At 37.3% G+C, this 14,263-nt stretch overlaps 1 long non-coding RNA gene and 1 pseudogene across 1 annotated transcript; one reads left to right on the top strand and one right to left on the bottom strand.

The window, feature by feature from the left end:
- Window positions 1–8,250: 8,250 nt before the first annotated feature.
- LOC105220328 (tRNA (adenine(58)-N(1))-methyltransferase catalytic subunit TRMT61A-like) lies at window positions 8,251–8,724 on the bottom strand (annotated as a pseudogene).
- A 2,991-nt stretch (window positions 8,725–11,715) lies between these two features.
- LOC114805165 (uncharacterized) lies at window positions 11,716–12,942 on the top strand. The gene is made up of 4 exons (XR_008472823.1): window positions 11,716–11,895; window positions 11,955–12,156; window positions 12,225–12,367; window positions 12,427–12,942. It is a non-coding gene; the product is annotated as an uncharacterized LOC114805165 (long non-coding RNA).
- The last annotated feature ends 1,321 nt before the right edge of the window (window positions 12,943–14,263 follow it).

Below are 14,263 nucleotides of genomic sequence, written 5' to 3'. Positions count from 1 at the left end.
CGTACGCCGATGATATTGATATCATCAGAAGCAACAACCGCGCCGTTTGTTCTGCTTTTTCCCGCATGGATAAGGAGGCGAAGCGAATGGGTCTGGAGGTGAATGAGGACAAGACGAAATATTTCCTGTCATCAAGCAAACAGTCGGTGCATTCGCGTCTTGGCTCCCACGTCACTGTTGACAGTCATAACTTCGAGGTCGCAGATAATTTCGTATACCTGGGAACCAGTATCAACAACACCAACAATGTCAGCCTCGAAATCCAGCGCAGAATCACTCACTCTTGCCAACAGGTGCTACTTTGGACTGAGTAGGCAATTGAACAATAAAGTCCTCTCTCGACGAACCAAAATCAAGCTCTACAAGTCGCTTATCATTCCCGTCCTGCTTTATGGTGCAGAAGCTTGGACGATGTCAACATCAGATGAGACGACACTAGGAGTTTTCGAGAGGAAAATTTTGCGCAAGATTTATGGTCCTCAGAACATTGGCAACGGCGAATAAAGCAGACGATGGAACGATGAGCTGTACGAGTTATACGACGACATTGACATAGTTCAGCGAATAAAAAGACAGCGGCTACGCTGGCTAGGTCATGTTGTCCGAATGGACGAAAACACTCCAGCCCTGAAAGTTTTCGATGCAGTACCCGCCGGAGGAAGCCGAGGAAGGGGAAGGCCTCCACTCCGTTGGAGGGACCAGGTGGAGAGCGACCTGGTTACACTTGGGATCTCCAACTGGCGCCGAACTGCGAAGGAGAGAGAGAGGTGGCGCACTATCGTCGATTCGGCTATAACCGGCTAAACGGTTGCAACGCCAATCACATACATACCTACTTGTACCGCGTTATTGAAAATATTGTGGAGACCATTTTCCCCGACTCAAACGAACGAACGACCTCTACTAGCATACACAGCTGCGGTCTTAAATACCCCAGTTGTCACTGATGAGGAAGTGACGCAAGCTGCAGAAAGGTTTTGAAATACCAAAACCCCAGGTCTAGATGGAAATAAATCACTTAAAATTGCTATTAAACACAAAGTGAGCATCTTTTCAGAGCTCTTTACCCTCTATTTGCAAGAAGAATATATGGAAGAGAATGCGATTAGTTCTTCTGCAGAAGACAAATAAACCGGCTGGAGAACCAAGTTCGTACCGAGCTCTCTGCATGCTGGATACATAAGAATACTGTGCGGTAGTAACGTTTGACGTAAAAAACGCGTTTAACTCTGCTTACTGGCCACATATAATGATCGCTCTCGAACACAAAAGAACGCCATGCTATTTGCTACAAGTTGTCTCTAAATACTTGTCGAACAGAATTTTACTCTATGACACTGACGAGGGACCCAAAGAGCACAGGGTGCTCTACGAACGTACTTTATGACGGAGTGTTGCGAAAGCATGCGAAAAAACGGCACGAGTAACAGCGGCCATATTGAGAATGATGGCTAATATCGGCGGACCAAGCCAGAACAAGCGAGCACTCCTGGCTAAAGTAAGTCAGTCTGTGCTTATGTATGCGGTGCCCATTTGGGGACCAGCAATGCAGAATAAATATGCTAAGAAAGCAAGATCAGTGACTAGACTAAGTGCAAACAGGGTGATCAGGGTATCGCACCTTAGCATCCGGAGTCATAGCGGGCATCATACCGCCCGATATAATGGCAATGGAAATTAAAAGAGTTTACTACAAATCCAGAGACATTGGAACAACAGAAGAGCGTAACGAAGAAAGGCTGAAAAGTATATATAAGTAGCAGAGCCGCTGGGACATGACGGAAAAAGGGAGATGGACGTACAAATTAATCGGAAACGTGAAAGCTTGGGTGGAAAGAAAACACGGTGAGACGAATTTTTACCTGACGCAATTTCTGACCGGACACGGTTGTTTCAAGGAATACCTCTTCAAATACGGTCACGATGACGGAACCGATTGTTCCTTCTGCGGTGACGGGAGAGAAAGTGTTCAGCTTATTTTCTTTACTTGCCCAAAGTTCGAAGAAGAGAGAACAGAAATAGAAACTCTTATAAAAGAACGCGTAACTCCAGAAAATATTGTGGACCACATGATACAATGTAAAATCGTGTGGAATAAAGTAAAAATATGGTCCGCAATTGCCCTACAGGAACTAAGAAGAAACAAAATGCAACGTAGTAGCAAAAAAAGAAGAGCTAGCGAAGGGTAGATTAAAAAATCCCTGATGAAGAGCCAATTTTGGCTGAGTCTGGTCCTGCGAAGAAATGCTTAGCGGCAGTCGCGTGGGTCCAGTGAACTGCAGTCGGAGTTAACGGTTTAGTACGTAGGTGTACTGCTACGCAAATCTAGCATAGTAAGACAATACTTTGTAGGCGTGGTCCCGAAAGAGGTGTACCTTAGCGCGCAGTATGAATCGTGCATGCTGTCTACTCTTTACGGTATCTATGAAAGATTCCCTCTCCGAAAACAAAAAAAAAAAATAAAAACTATGACGATTGTTACAAATATTCGTGCATTCATTTGTATATGGATGCTAATTCATTAATATTTTACATTTAAATTAATAAATTTAGCGCTATTGCGAACGTTTATAAATTAACAATCATATAAATGAACAATCATAATAATGAAAATGATAAATTGTATGTTCAGCTTAATAATTCCTGCAGAGTCAAATCAGAAGCAACTTCGACGCCTCAATATTGTTTTTTGAGCTATGTTAATTGTTAAATGTCCATTGTGTAGATCCAAGGGCATAAAAGGAGACACTGTGTTAGCACGTCGAAAACAAGTAGTGAAACTGCTACTCCAAAGTCCGATGTAACTTGTTGTACATCATCCGATGCTTGAAAAATATGTATAGTTGGTTAGAAATAATATCTATATTCGTAGAACAAACCTTGTTATTTTCCGGTTGCGTTGTTATTGCTAGTAATTATTGCTGCTACTGCCGGTGTTGTTGTCTGAGTAGTGATTACATGCTGGTTGAAGGCATACACTATTTCGAGCTTATCCTCCATTATTTATTATAAGCATGGGAAGTGTTAATACCAACTCTGTTAAATAATAATATCAAAATTATTGTTTTGTTTTAGTTTTGCAATTAAATTCATTTTAATCATACCTGCTGTTGTAGCATATTTTGTGTTGTATTTCTAGGTGCATGACTTTTGTTACTTCATGGTCTACAACTTTGCTTCCTCCGTGTTTTTGTAAATTTAAGACTTTTTTCACTTAGGACAGCCTCACCGTACGTATCCGAAAGCATTCGACGATCCTCAGCCACACTTTTCTTGGAATTAAAAAAGAAAAGCAAAATTTTCCCCAAATTTCGAGAATTCGGCTCAAAAACTGACATTTTCAGTTGAGAATAAGTTTGAGATGCAAACAGATCTCTACAAATATTTTGTTGGATTAATGTAGACACAAATATCCAAGATCGATATTGTTACGTATCGAGATATTCACCACACTCTACACCTTGAATCCTTAACTCTACACTTATTTTCTCTCCTACTCCATCCTCCATTCGCTTGTAAGATCTAGAATGTAAGCTTTTCATGTAACTGTAACACAGTTCTTATTTGGAATTGACCGAATAAAGAGCCACTTTATATCTATATAAAAAAATCGATTTAATCGACTAGTACTTGACCCTAGAGACATCTATTACAAAACGGCGGAAGCAAAGTTGTAGACCTAATATATTTGTGTGTACTTCTGGTGCACGATTTTTGTTACTTTCTGACACAAAGGACTACATGTGCTTTTTCCATCATACGGGGACTCCTAGTTCGAATTTGTTTTGTACGATTGATGAGCGATTGCCTTTATATGAGTTGAAGAACTGCTGGTAGGATTCCCGCGCCCATACCAAATATAGCTTCCTTCTTATATGGGTATAATTCTTTATCTCCTCTTTGTTGTTCCGAATTCTGTTTATAGTTATCACCATAAGCATCCATTACGTTGTTATTATTGCTATGTTGGTTTATATTAATGCAATCTAATCTCATTCTATGTATGAGTCCTCTGCCTGGAGTCGCTATTGTGGTGTTACTATTAAAAGTACTGTCAAAGGTGGTATCCAGCACAAGCTTAAGTTTTTCTTCTATCTGAAAAGAGTAATAAAAAGATAAAAGTAAGCTTTATATAAGAGTATATTCTAACAATTGATTTTATGTTATAGAATATACATATGTAAGGTTTGAAATTATCAACTCACCCATCTGCCTTCAGTGACATAATCATTGTTCTGCTTCTCTTTTTGGTTTTGCATGTACGCACCAGATGTGCTTTGTAGCTCGCTTTGCTTTCCAAGAACCATTTTCAATTATATTCTTTTAAAATGCTCTGCAGCACGTCAAACATAGTATCGCTCTGTAAAAAGAAAATTTACTATAAATATAAAATAATATCTTCTTCTTCTTCTTGACTGGCGTAGACACCGCTTACGCGGTTATAGCCGAGTCCAAAACAGCGCGCCACGCATCTCTCCTTCTGGCAGTTTGGTGCCAATTGGTTATTCCAAGCGAAGCCAGGTCCCTCTCCACCTGGTCCTTCCATCGGAGTGGAGGTCTCCCTCTTCCTCTGCTTCCACCAGCGGGTACTGCATCGAATACTTTCAGAGCTGGAGCACCTTCATCCATTCGAACAACATGTCCTAGCCAGAGTAGCCGCTGTTTTTTTATTCGCTGGACTATGTCTATGTCGTCGAATAACACATACAGCTCATCGTTCCATCGTCTGCGGTATTCGCCGTTGCCAATTCTTAAGGGACCATAAATCTTCCGCAAAACCTTTCTCTCGAAAACTCCTAGTGCCGTCTCATCGGATGTTGACATCGTCCACGCTTCTGCACCGTAAAGTAGGACGGGAATGATGAGAGACTTGTAGAGTTTGGTTTTTGTTCGTCGAGAGAGGACTTTACTTTTCAATTGCCTACTTAGTCCATAGTAGCACCTGTTGGCAAGAGTGATTCTGCGTTGGATTTCCAGGCTGACATTGTTATTGCTGTTAATGCTGGTTCCCAGGTAGACGAAATTATCTACAACTTCAAAGTTATGACTGTCAACAGTGACGTGGGAGCCAAGACGCGAATGCGCTGACTGTTTGTTTGACGACAGGAGATATTTCGTCTTGTCCTCGTTCACCACCAGACCCATACGTTTCGCTTTCTTATCCAGTCTGGAGAAAGCAGAACTAACGGCGCGGGTGTTGTTTCCAATGATATCGATATCATCGGCGTACGCCAGTAGCTGTACACTCTTATAGAAGATTGTACCTTCTCTGTTTAGCTCTGCAGCTCGTATTATTTTCTCCAGCATCAGGTTAAAGAAATCACACGAGAGTGAGTCACCTTGTCTGAAACCTCGTCTGGTATCGAACGGCTCGGAGAGGTCCTTCCCGATCCTGACGGAGCTTTTGGTGTTGCTCAACGTCAGCTTACACAGCCGTATTAGTTTTGCGGGGATACCAAATTCAGACATCGCGGCATAAAGGCAGCTCCTTTTCGTGCTGTCGAAAGCAGCTTTAAAGTAAAGCAGCTTTGTGTATTGGGCAGAGTACACTGAGATTCCAATCGTCAGGCATGCTTTTTTCCGACCATATTCTGCAAAGAAGCTGATGCAAGCACCTTATCAGCTCTTCGCCGCCGTATTTGAATAGCTCGGCCGGTAATCCATCGGCACCCGCCGCTTTATTGTTCTTCAAGCGGGTAATTGGTATTCGAATTTCTTCACGGTCGGGCAATGGAACATCTGCTCCATCGTCGTCGATTGGGGAATCGGGTTCGCCATCTCCTGGTGTTGTACTTTCACTGCCATTCAGCAGGCTGGAGAAGTGTTCCCTCCACAAACTCAGTATACTCTGGTCATCAATAACTAGATCACCTCTGGGGGTCCTACAGGAGTGCGCTCCGGTCTTGAAACCTTCAGTTAGTCGCCGGATATTTTCGTAAAATTTTCGAGCATTACCCCTGTCGGCCAGCTTGTCAAGCTCTTCATACTCACGCATTTCTGCCTCTTTCTTTCTTTTTCTGCAAAGGCGTCTCGCTTCCCTCTTCAGCTCTCGGTATCTTTCCCATCCCGCTCGTGTTGCGGTCGATCGCAACATTGCGAGGTAGGCAGTCTGTTTTCTCTCCGCTGCGAGACGACAATCCTCATCATACCAGCTGTTTTTTTGACTTTTCCGAAAACCAATGGTTTCGGTTGCAGCTGTACGTAAGGAGTTTGATATGCCGTCCCACAGCTCCCTTATATCGAGATGCTGATGAGTGCTCTCAGAGAGCAGGAGTGCAAGTCGAGTAGAAAATCGTTCGGCTGTCGGTTGTGATTGCAGCTTCTCGATGTCGAACCTTCCTTGTGTTTGTTGACGTGTACGCTTTTCTACACAGAGGCGGGTGCGTATCTTAAATAATATCAGTAACAAATTATTAATAGGCACTTACATCTACTCACTTCATATTTTCGCCGTTACACGGCCCTAACAATTAAAAGCAATTCATTTTTTTAATATTTTTTATAACATTTTCAATGACTACAAATTCAATTTTAATATTTTTCTAAAGTAACTATACAATTTAATTAAACATTACAAATATTCTTACATGCTTATGTATATTAGCATTTGGCGTGGAAATAAGAAAGGATAAAAAGAAGTAGTAAGTATATATAAATATATGCATATGTAATTAGAAACAATTTTAGATTTAAAATAAGTGTATGTCAAACAATATCCATAATCAATGTCCTATGCTACTAACCTGCATTTGATATTTTGCATCAATTCTGCTCCTGCTGATGGAAGTTGCGTTAATAATCATCTAACCATCAAGTTACTTAAACAAGCGGCGTAACAATTCTATAATCGTTCGATTACTGTGTCCGGCTTTTATATGTACGTTCGAAGGATCGAACAGGTATTAGCAATGTTTTAGGTATCCCGACGTTGAGGCATGAAAAGCAGCATTGTATTCATTAGCGAATCTGAGGAAGAAACGGTGCACGCAATCACCAAACAAGTCGAGTTTAACTTCGAAGCATACCTGGAATGTGGTCTCATTGATATTGTAGTGCCATCTCCGACAAATTACACGAATTTCGAAAGGTTCGTATAACATTGCAGGAATCCTTGTGTCCGCTTAGATGTGCTGGGTCAACACTTTTTCATCCCTTCCAGATAAGGTGGACTAAGTATAATTTGAATTTTATAAATTAATTTAAATACAAACAGCAAATCGGTTTACTTACCTTTACAATCACTTTCCGTTGTATTTATTCTATAAATAAAAGTAAAATTAGCAAATTTTTACAATAAGAATTATCAAAACGACGCTTACCTCTTTACACGTTAAATTTTTTCACAAAATGGCTATTTGCTGTACAATGGAAATTTTTTGTTCTTGAAAAGAAAAAATGTTTAATCTTCCCCGGCAAGACAGGTACAGGCGAATTCTTCTGTGAAAGGCCAGAGAGCGGTACTGGCAGTTTCAATGAAAGTTTTTATGCGATTCTTAAGAGCGAATCATCCCTTTCTTGCACATTACGTTTATCATTTACAATTTGGCTTTTTTCCAGAGAATGCCCCATATACCTCTTGTACAATTCGGTCAATGATCTTGGTACAATTCCAGATGAAATACCCAAAATTGCGAACGAAAACTCCACCTGCATTTTCAGTACTGCGACCCACAAAAGCCCAGAAACCATACCCGCTATTTTCGGTTAGTTCTACCAAAATCCCAAATGAGAATCATTAATTATACATATTTCATATTTATTGAAAATATCATGCCATTTAGGTGTTTTAGGTGTTTGTTTATTTTTAATTTTTTTTTATTTGATTTTCCTATATTATCGTACTACACTATATACATATGTACATAGTATTGAATAGTAGAACAATTTTTTTATCGGACTAAGGAATTTTTGTAGGATCTGTTCTTTCATTTATTTCACTAGTACTAGATTTATCCAATTTCTGTGAGGAGAGTTTCTATAAAATATAAAGTAAACATTTAATTTTCACAATATAAATGATGATAATAATTACCTTATACTTCAGGAATTGTAAATCTAGCACGGCACCGTTCTAGTTTTAACATCCATGCATTTCCTGTAGTATTCCCATTGAGCAAATTTCGGTGAATACATGTCTTTTTAAAGCGATACAACAACGTTATGATTCCTATATACAAGGTGAAAATTGATCAAAAAAGTCCTCCTAATTAAACATTCAAGAAGTTTTTAAATTTTTATGATCACAAACATTCACTTAAATTTACCCTCTAATTTCTAAGTTTCAGCTGCTAATGGTACGGCCAACTGAGGTGCAGATAAGTACAAAAATTTTGCATCTGCTTTGCCCTCTAGCTCATTGGCAAAACCCTGTTGACACACGTCGCGATGATAAACGGTTACAAAATCCCCTAAACCATGTCGATCCAATTCTTCACGTGCTTGTTGCACTCGCACTTCGTGGATGTCAAATGTATTTAGATGGCCAAATGGTTTAATTGCATATAAAAAATGTGGCATTGCACCTGTACTAGTACCGATTCAACTACATTTAACTGAATCAGGACGAATTTCAAATTGAAAGACTATCATATTAATATCTGGTGCGTGAATGATTTGTCTTCCATGTAGCAGCGTTTGCGTCCATAGTTCTGGATTTGCTTGCAGCACATATTTCTATCCCTACGAGAGTTCTTCGCTGCAGCCATAAGTGACACCAATTAGGTTGCGCGCCTTTAACGCGCCGTATGTAGGGATGCAAACATCGTGGGTTTAGACAACGGTCGTTTACTCGGCTCTGAAGTGGCCACAATGTGTAAATATTAATAAGCCTATTTATACAAATCATGGCAACCCAAACTCTATTGGCTTCTGATTGGTAGAGCAACAGCTGAGATACACTTTCTCTTCAAACTTCCGTCCCTGTAATTGTAGATAAATTTGACAGCTTACATTTCACCTTTTGGTGGACCAAATGTTTATTCTGGTTCCAAATATCAAACGAGTAATCTGTTTCACACTCATCCGAAGATTCCGTTGTATCAGCGCGATTATTTTTATTTTTATGAACAAAAAAAAAGTATTTCTTTTAGCCTACGCCAAAATTAAATGGTATAAATAAATCATAAAAGGAACCGCAGTATTGTCCAAGCGCACATTCCTTTAACGAATTCTTCGTATATTACAAAAATCGAATTCTAATGTAATAAAGCGTATCCAAATAGAGGATTTCGAGTTAATACCCGAAAACGTGTGAAGTCAAATTTTTATATAAAACATCGACATAAAATATCGTTAAAAGTGACATCGATGTTTTTAGATTCGAGACATCGATGGCTAACATCGATGCTTTTTGACGAAAACATCGATATTTCAAAAACATCGTTTGCATCCCTAGCCATATGAGATTTGAAATATCTGTATTGAAAATTAATTACAATTTAGGGCAAGACAATATATTATTATTATATTCAACAATTATTTACCTATTCCATGTTTTCGCCCTTGATGTTGACTATTGTTGGCGAAGCTTCTATTGCGTGCCTCGAATTGACATTGAATTATTACTGTATCACCCTCTTCAATTCCATCTTTTGGCTTTAGAAAACTTATATTTTACGTTTTACTTATTTAAAAATGCGTGGCTCAATAATTTAAACTTTATTTAGTCTGCAGATCACTGATTTAAATAAAACACGCAAAATAATACTTCACAAGCAGCCATGATATAGCACAAAACAAAACTTGTTCAAACACACGTGAACTTTGGTTGTTTCTTTCTCTCATTCAGGTGCTGTACGAGAGAAGAGTTGAGGTAAATGTTCATGCACATTTTACCCTTTGCCGCACATGTGTGTATGTAGTGGTGTTATTAAACCCTGCAAGACAGGTACCGGCGAATTCTTCGGTGAAAACCAAGGAGCGGTACTAGCACTCTCAATGAAAGTTTCTATGCGATTCTACGCGATTCGAATTGGCAAAAGTACCCGAAACTCTTGTGCACGTGTGATCGTTCATTCCTTTCTTGCACATTACATTCATCATTTAGCAATTCATATACATATACCTCTTGCACAATTCGGGGAAAGGTCTTGGTACAATCACGGATGAAATACCCAAAACTGCGAAGGAAAACTACATGTACACTTTTAGTACTGCTCTTAGTACAATCACGACTAAAAGACCCAAAACTGCGAACGAAAACTCCCAGGGCACTTTCAGTACTGTGACCCACAAAAGCCTTGAAACTATACCCGCTATTTTCAGTTAGTTCTATTTAAACCCGAAATGAGAATTTAATAACAAAATAATTAATTATATTACATATTTATTGAAAATATGCCATTTAGGTGTTATTATTATATTTACTTTATACATGTATTATCGTACTACACTATATACATATGAATAACGTATTGAATAACTGAACAATTTTTGCTATCGGACTAAGGCTGAAGGAAGAGTGGCAAATATCAAATACCCCGTGCGGCCTGGCAATGTAAGCTGCGCACATTATGAGAGGACTCTTTTGGTTTCTTTAGAAGTTTTTGTAAGAACTGTTCTTTCATTAATTTCACTAGTACTAGATTAATCCATTTTCTGGGAGGAGGGTTTCTATAAAATATAAAGCAAAATTTGAATTTTTACAACATAAAAGTTGGTAATAATTAACTTATGTTTCAGGAATCCTAAATCTAGCACGGGCAACGTTCTAGCCTTAACATTCATGTTCTTGCTAGATGAAACTTGCTGATTTGTTACATACTTCAATATACGATTAAAAAAATTAATGTATGTATATTAATCATACATATATAAAAACAAAAAATTTATAAAAACGTTTATTATACATGAGTTTCAATACAAGCAATTTGTTTGATGACTCATGTGCTGAACACATAGAAGACGACAAGCGACGAGCGACATCTGTCAAATATTAAAATACACGCGTTCTTATGGCCACAGATTTTTTGACAACAGCACGACTACGCGACAAAAGGGTTGTAGTTGTCGTTGTCGCCAAATGGCCGCTGTAGAGCTGCCACTAATATGTGAAATGTTAAATTATTCAAAGTTCTAACAAGTATGACGTTATTTTGCCAGCAGAAACGTAAAAGAACTTTGATATATCATTTATAATAACAATCGATTATTTAAAACAAATAAATCGACCATTTTTACATATTTTTCACAAATAATTTCACTTTAAACTAAATATGTAAATTTTATTGAAATGAAAGGTTTTAGTACGGCAACAATGAAATTGCTGTTTGATATGTAGCTGCCGTCTTCAAAATGTTCAAGACGCTGGCTTCAAAGCGACATTTGTGATCAGCCGTCGCTACGGCGTGTCGTGTCGTCGTCTTTGTGTTCAGCACTTGAGTGTTCCAGGAAAGTCAAGTGCAAAATAGTAAATACAACATGTCTCTGTAATATTGTTTAAAAATAAACATATATATTGTTTCAGTTCCATTATTTCAATCGCTGATACAAAAAAGAGGCTATAAAATTAATGAGAATGAAGCAACTACATCAACTCATTTGAAGCCAAAGGAGAATGTACCACCTGCTACACAAAGCAATGGTAATTTCAAAATATATTTTTTACTTTAAATTTGAATATAATTAATTTTTTTACCTTATTTCAGAAATGATAGCTATACTGAAAGAAATTTTTGATAATCAAAAGGAGCTTTCGGCAAAGGTACAAAATGTAAGAAAATATTCTCAAATAAATTATCAAATGCTCAATTATTGTTACATGTTATATCCCCTAACATCCACTATCAATAGCAAGAACTTGTATTTAAAAATATTGGCTCCTTGTGTGAAGGCGAAGAGACGATCACCTTTAACCAAGGACTAATGAGCCGTCAGCTGGAAGGTGTTGAAAACAAAGTAAGTAATTGCGCATTTATTACAAGTATAAATAGCATAACTTTCATCTATATTAACAGTCTTTAGATAAATCGGAAATGCTGGCACAAAGCTCACTGCTAAGAGAATATGACATTTCAATCAAAAACATAGAGCGGTCGGTAGAGTCTCATGACGGGAGAATCGAAAGACAGTGCACTCGATGAGGTTGCAAGCCTTCTCTCTATACAATCGCTTGAGGTGAAGCAAAGGCTAACAAACCCCAAATGCGTGCATGCAATGGTAAAAATACATTATAATTTAAATAGCATCAAAATTGTTAATTACATTTATTTATTATTATTTTACAGACCACATATGTTCACAAGCTAAAAGAAGCCTCCGATGATGTTGAAAATACCATTAAAATATTTTCACTGATTGTTTACTAGAAACATTGAACTGGGATGGATTCCACATAAGATTGTGCAAACGCTTTTAGTTCGGGAAGGCAGTTAGTTACAAATAAAAACTATAGAAAATATTTTTTAAAATGAATTTCCATTTGTTTAGCCGTTTTTCAACAACAGGAATGGGAACTTTAATTTGAAAGAAATATTCGGAAAGCAATAAAGAGCAGCCAGCATAGGATGAAGCAAAAAAGATACTGTAACGAAAATGACACCAGAACAAACTAGAATTGACAATCGGAATCCATAACTTGCCAGATGTATCTAGACATCGATATTCGTAATTGCCAGAATGTTCGAGTGACGATAACTTGCTAGCAATCGACTATATAAGGTCTGCCGGACTGGCAGCAATACACAGTTCTGATAAGAGAGTTGTCAGTGAGGACAATTCAAAGGAGAGAGTTGTCGAACAAAGTGTAAACAAGTTATAAATTAGAGTTGTAAAGTAGAGTATTGAGTACTAAAGTGTTAAGTTATAAGGAATTAGAAATAAAGTTTAGTGTATAGCTATTAAAGTGCGACTTTTATTTGACAATCCAGTGATCGAACTCAGGGTAGAGTTTCAGCGTTAACGACAGATTTTAGAAATCCGCTACAATACATTAGGCGAGTTTTATTTGACCAGCAAATTAAGCTATTACTTATTTTGTATGAAAGATTTAACTAACATAATTATAGCTGTCATCGAATGGTCACTTCGCTGCTCGCTATCTTTGGGCGCTGCTCGTCTGTCAAAAAATTTGCATTGGAAAGCAACAACAAAGTTATCTAGTTGAGAGTATGAGAGTTATCTAGTCAGGAGAGTATGCCGATACCTCATTAAAAATGCTATCGCCACTTGGTGAGTACTGCCAAATTTTGTTTTACATATGTATGTATACTATTTACAACGCTAAAAACGACTCAAAAGACAAAAATGACAATACAAATATATATGTTTGCTGTTTTTACTTTGAAATACATTTTAATGTATTAAATAACACGTAAAGCAAAGACGCAGATCGAAACAAAGGGATACAAAAATATTTTTGTGCAGATTTTAGTATTTCTCCACCTAAGAAAATGGTTCAGCACTATTGCGCATGATTAAGAGGACATTTTAACGCACGCTTCCACCATAAGTGCTGCCAATCTGATTGAATTACAGGATAGTGCGTTATTTTGGCTTCTCTATTACGCTTAGCCAATCGATGATCATACAAAAACCATGAATGGAAACCGGTTTTTGTAATCGGTATCGGTACCCAGTTACTCTAAAAAAGGTGTATTTGGTACAAAAACCGGTTGCTTACTTGGTTAAATTTTGGCAAAAAAGTGGCAAAAAAGGGTGAAAAAATGAAGAAATAAATGAAAAATTAAATGAAAAATTGTGTTTTTTTTTTGGGAAAAAAACCCGGTTTTGGTAAAACCGAGTACATAAAGTTACATAAATTTTTTTGCTAAAAAAAAAACAGTTTTATACCCATTTTATTAAAAAAATTGACTAAAATTGGCAATTTTTGGTAAAAAAAATAAAAAAATAATGAAAAATTAAATTAAAAATTGATTTTTTTTGGCAAAAAAAAACCGGTTCCCACTTGAATAAATATTTAGCCCTTTTTTGGCAAAAAAAAACCGGTTTTGTACCCATTTTATTAAAAAAATTGACTAAAATTGGCAATTTTTGGCAAAAAAAAAATGAAAAAATAAATGAAAAATTAAGTTAAAAATACATTGTTTTTGGCAAAAAAAACCGGTTTTGGTAAAACCGAGTACCGAATTACATCAATTTTTCGCTAATTTTTTGCTAAAAAAAAACCGGTTTTTACAAAAATTGAGTAAATTTGGCAATTTTTGTACAAAAAAATGAGAAAATTTATTCAAAAATAATGAAAAATTAAATAAAAAATACATTGTTTTTGCCAAAAAAAAAACTGGTTTTGTACCCACTTTATTAA

The sequence above is a fragment of the Zeugodacus cucurbitae genome, chromosome 2 (assembly GCF_028554725.1).
Source record: "Zeugodacus cucurbitae isolate PBARC_wt_2022May chromosome 2, idZeuCucr1.2, whole genome shotgun sequence".
Classification (NCBI taxonomy): Eukaryota; Metazoa; Arthropoda; class Insecta; order Diptera; family Tephritidae; genus Zeugodacus; species Zeugodacus cucurbitae.
This window is presented reverse-complemented; position numbering and strand designations above follow the sequence as displayed.